This window comes from Mus musculus, chromosome 1 (genome assembly GCF_000001635.26).
Source record: "Mus musculus strain C57BL/6J chromosome 1, GRCm38.p6 C57BL/6J".
In the NCBI taxonomy this organism is placed as follows: Eukaryota; Metazoa; Chordata; class Mammalia; order Rodentia; family Muridae; genus Mus; species Mus musculus.
Window position 1 is genome coordinate 173,880,383 of NC_000067.6, and position 5,753 is coordinate 173,886,135.

The 5,753-nt window shown below is 38.9% G+C and overlaps 1 pseudogene; it reads right to left on the reverse strand.

The window, feature by feature from the left end:
* Positions 3,846 to 5,753, reverse strand: Gm21031 (predicted gene, 21031; annotated as a pseudogene).

Here is a 5,753-nt window from a genome sequence, read left to right on the forward strand (position 1 = left end):
TCTCATCTGAAAGAAGATGAATCACAAGGAGATACAAGCAAGTCACTCAGCCACCTCACCCTTCTTTGTTTGCTCAGTATGAAAGTGGTCAGAGGGGAGCGCCTGAGAGTCTGTTGTTCCTTGGATTTGATGAAGCCTGCTAGCTCAGCTGTAATACTTTTGTTTCATGCCTGCCAGCTTGTTTGACACAAAAGCAGCTTGACTGTAGGCACAGCCAATATTGGGGAATGCCAGGGCCAGGAAGCCAGTGTGGGTTGGTTCGTGAGCAGATGGAGGGAGGAGGGGATAGGGAGTCTTCAGTGGGGAAACCAGGAAAGGGGATAACATCCTAAATGTAAATAAAGAAAACATCTAATAAAAAGAAAAAGAAAAAAAAGAAGATAAAAACATTTTAAAAATTAAAAGAAAAAGTTTGACTGAAAGAAAGGTCAATTTGACCATATTCTGAGGCTTCAACAGTCATCATCATCATCAGAAATTCCCAACCCATAGCCTTCACTCAGAGCAAAGAAAGATAGAGGACAGCTTGAAAAAAAAAAGACTTGGAAAAAGGTTGACCACCCTACAGCCCTCCCCTCACCCGCTTATGAGCTCATTATGATTTTCTGCCTATATTAACTGACCCTGGAAAATAGCTCTTGTATCTGAATTGAGCCCCTGTTCAATCAGTCTTGGGGTGTGTGTTCAATAAACCAGCCCTGTTTAACTGAGATCCGTTTCTGGGTGCTTTGTGCTGTGATCTGCAGACCACAACAGTACTTGCTTGAGCATTTCCTGAATAGGGAAATATGTGTGATGGATCACTTTTGGTTTAAGCACTTTCCAAAGCATCCATTCATTAATTCATTAGTGGTTCCTAGGCCATATTTTCCCAGAGCATAGTGTTATAAGAAACATACAACTTCAACCTCAGCTTAAAAAAAAAAAGTAATTGGGCGTAACTGCCCTCTATACTATAGCTTCACTGTCCTCTATAACTGATTAAGAAAATGACCCCTGAGATATTTTTAATGGGAAAAGACAGCAGATTGTGGGCTATGTAGTGCTAGCAGATGAAGCCTTGGAAACTCAAGGAAAAAAGCTGAACATCTGGTAGCTTCAGAGCTTAAAGCAGTGTTTGACTGACTGTTTCTTCCTTTGTAGGATAGTGGATGGTGTCTGTACTATTGTTATAGTGAGACATGGGGAAAAAGGACACCAACTACTACTGGATGCTTTATAGGAAGCTTTAAAATCAATATAGAAGCAGTGCAATTCCAGGGATACCATCACTCATCTGGCAGGGTCCACAGATTTACCTGGGTAGAAAATCATCGAGGTTTGCTTTCCAAGTGCTGGTGTTTGGCAGCTCTTGGAAACCCATGAAATTGGAAAGTGTCTTGTCTTCTTTTAACTTCTTCAAGTTCTTTTATTGTTTTAAAGTTTTCATTGTGCAAATCTTTTCCTTCTTTGGTCACTTTCATTCCAAGATATTGTATGTTTTTAGGATTTTAAAAATAGGATTGTTTACTTATTTTTATTCTTTATTTTTATTAGGTATTTTCTTCATTTACATTTCCAATGCTATTCCAAAAGCCCCCCATACCCTCCCCCCTCCCCACTCCTCTACCCACCTACTCCCACTTCTTGGCCCTGCCATTCCCCTGTACTGAGGCATATGAAGTTAAATTGGATTTTTATTTATTTACATTTCAAATATTATCCCCTTTTCCAGTTTCCCCTTGAGAAACTCCCTATCTACCCCTGACTTGACTCTCTCTGCTTCTATGAGGGCGCTCTCACCCACACACTCCTGCCTCCTCGCCCTGGCATTCCCCTACACTGGGGCATGTCAGTGAGATGGCTCAGTGGGTGAGGGTGCTTGTGGTCAAGCCTGATGACCTGGCTTAATTATCAGGATTCATAATAGAAGACGAGAACTCATTCCTGAAACTTGCCTTCCAACCTCAGTACTAGTTTCCTGACCTTTGTGATTCTTCTCAACACTCACAGACAAAATAAAATAAATACTGAAAAAGTAAAATTACTGAAACTAAATAGTTTAGACTGTTCCAGTGAACAAGTCTTTTCTTGGAAATCATCCTGGGATTTTATAGTGAGCCTAGCCTTTAATGACTGAACCATCTCTCCAGCCTTGGAAACCCCTCTGAATCTTTACCTGCATGTGGTCTTTATCTGCAGGGTATCTCTAGGAAAAATCAGTATCTTCCTAAGCACTAGTAGTAAGATAGCAGAATAGCTGAGATTTCTTAAGGTTCTCATACAAAGTATCAAAAAGGAAAAAAAAAACACAACAAAAGTAAACAGAACAGTCTGATTTCCATTGCAGGTTATGTAGGTACATCCAAGAGGCCTGAGACGAAAGGTTACCTGTGCTTCACTGTGACATTGGGGAACATTATTATAAGCCCACTCTATTTCACTTAATTTAACTTGTATTGAAAAATAAAGTTATTTTCATACAATATATTCTGATCAAAGTATATCTTCACCTATCTCCTCTCAGATAATTCTAACCTACCCACCCTGATATCTCTACATCTTTCACTTGATCAAAAAAACCAAAAAACAAAAAACAAAAAAACAAAACAAAACAAAACAAAAACCAGGCAATTTAAAAAGACAAAGCAACAAGAATAAAACAAAATAAACTAACAGTCAAAAAAGAAACAAAGAAATAGCAGAAGAAATAGATACACAGATATATAGACACATGTGTACACACCTGCACAAAAATGCACACACATGTACATAGACATATACACACATGCATACACACATGCACACATACATGTATATAATACACACACAGGTGCACAAATATATAAACACATGCCCACACACATACACACACATTCACGCACACATACATGTATATAATGCACACATATATACACCCATGTACACACATGTGCACACCTACATGCATACAAACACAACTCCTTTAAAAATGGCTCACATTGGCTCAGTGCACACCTCGATTCACTCTACTCCAAATCTCACAAAGGTTAAGCCACTACAGCATTTAGTTCTGGTGTGCTAGTTTGTATCCCACTGAGTTTACTTGTTGTGTAACCTAGTACACCAGCACAGCCAAAGACAGAAAAGATAACAAGTAAAAAGCCGTGACTGTATCCATGTACATGAAATTCTAAAATTATACATTGAACAGTCAAACAAATGAATTGGTATATTGGCACTTAAAGAAACACTCCAAAGTTATAGAATTCTTTAAATTTCCCCACTTTCACTGTGTCCAAGTATAAACTCTGAAATTAAGCTTTTCTGTTAAACTCCTCTTTCACTATTTAAGACAATATTCTCTTTATCAAAAGATCTTGAAAAAGAAGAAAGCATATGAGAATGAGAACGCATTAGAGATATAATCCAGGCTTGTTAGACATGGCTTCATTCTAGGGCAGAATAATCTATTTGGTATCTTCTACTCCTCATTTCAAACTGTATCAAGGCTAGGAGTTTGGCTCTTTATTCACAACTGAGTTGCCCCTAATACAAGTAAGGAAGATATCAAAGAGATAAAATCTAAAACATGAATGTGCTGTAAACTGAACAATGTCTGGGATTAGAGTGGCTATTAATGAATGTCCTAGTCACGAAAATGCCAAAGGTTATTGATGAATCTCTTTCTAAAGAATATCCTAGTGGAGCCAGGAGAAGAATGGTAAGAGACTACAGAAATCCCAAAAGTGAGGAAGCCTTGCCTGGTCATTTTCTGTTTTGGAAGGCAATGATTTCCTATATTAAGTAAGTTGAGCAAATCCCTCTTGAGCTAAATAAACCTTAAAATCTCAGATTGCAGAAGAAATTTTACAAATAATGCAATGGCTTACCTCAATTACTAAAATATTCCATTCACAAATCTCCCCATTGTTTGTGAGAAAAGATAAGAAATTTTGGGAGTTGCTTTAGCTTTTTGCTTCAGTGTATCTGAGACAACCATTGGTGGGTTTTCGTTCACATCAGACACAGAGGAATCGCTGTGTATCTCCAGAAACCCATTGAGCCCAAAAATAATCTGATATGGCAATGATATTTTCTGGGATGAACTTGCTCTTTAGAGCTGTGTCAAAAACCTTCACTCTGAAGAACTCAGTTTCAGTAGCCACTGTAGCATGAAACATCATTTTCTTTTCTTCCAGGTCATATGTAAATGGTTCTGTTACTTTCAACACCATCACTTGTTTGGGACCTTGATGGTGACCTTCTTCCCTAGAAGGCTCCTTTGGTACAGTTCCTCTCCTTGGTGTCTACATAAAACACACATTGGGATAAGACAATATAGTTCAGACAGATCATAAGGAACAATCCCACTGAATAGAATGGAGAACATATAAACAATGGTTGGCATACTAAAAGCTACCTAAAGGAAGAAATGTATATTTACTTAAATATTTACTTAAAATTTACCTATATCACAATCTAGTGATTCCAGTTAATAGAAATTATACCTGGTAGATAAAGGTATTATACTTGTGGGGAATGAATTCAAAGCCTTCAATGCTCTAGTCAAGTTTTCTATCTAGGAGCATTTTGAAGATTTCAATTAAAAAAGTTTTCTAAAAAATAAAAAAATAGAGTTCCTTTCCAAAAGGGTTAGGTAGGCAGGCACAGGAAGATCATCTCAATCTCTGTTAAGCACTGTTAAGTGATTCAGGCTGTTGGTGAAGTTGCATTTGGAGCCAGAAGACTGCAGGGTGTTGTTGCTGAAGACACATGAGGTGCTTAGACTTTTATGAATGCTTTTACTTTAGGCAGTGGAAGGGCATTTCCGGTAACGAATACTGATCCTTGCATCAACTGAGTGATGAACATACTTCTGGACACTGTTGTTGGAGGAGCATGAAGAGCCTGGACACAATTGGATCCTGTTCCTGGATGAATTTGAGTAGTCTGGGCTCTGCGTGTGGCTACTGTCATAGGTAACTGAGGAGTTGTAAGACTGCTGGGTGTTACTGAAAAAGGTGCCTGAGAAGCCTGGAAATAATTTGGTACTATTGGTAAAGATACTGGAGGGTCCAGAACGTTATGGATGCTTTATGCTACTGGATTTTGTTGTTTGAGGTACCTGTGCGACTGTAATGCTTCTGGACATAGCTGCTAGAGTATGAAGAACCTGAGCATAGTTAGATGCTGTTGCTGGAGGAGACATCTTTAGGAGCTGGGCTTCCCTATTCAATGTTGCTGAAGGTACCGTAGTAGTTTGGACATTTCTGAATGCTATTGCTTGAGTGTGAGGGGTCTTTGTGCTATTGAATGATGCCGGTGTAGGAAGATGCAGGTCCTGGATACTTCTGGGCACCATTATTGGAGACATCTGAGGAGCACTGGAAGAATGGAACACTGTGTCTGAAGGCATAAGAGGGACCCTGACATTACTGAATGCTCTTGCTAATGGTACACGAGGAATCTGGGCACCACTGAACAGGGTGGAAGGTACAATAGAGTTCAAATGAATGTTGGAGTCTGAGGCTAGAGATGCTGGAAAATTCTGGCAAGGAGATGTTGAATATCCTAGAGATATCTTCAAATCCCAATGTGCTTCTAGACACTTCTGAGAAGACTGAAGGCTGCTAGAAGCAATTGCTGCAAGTCCTTCAAAAGTTAAAATTTCAATTCCAGCTGGGAAGTTGCTGGTTATTAAAAATTCTACAAGCTGGTACTTTTCCTTGGGACCCTCTGTCTTTATGAGACTGTTTTTGGATGATTGTGTTTTTCTGTTTTTAAAGGAAAGT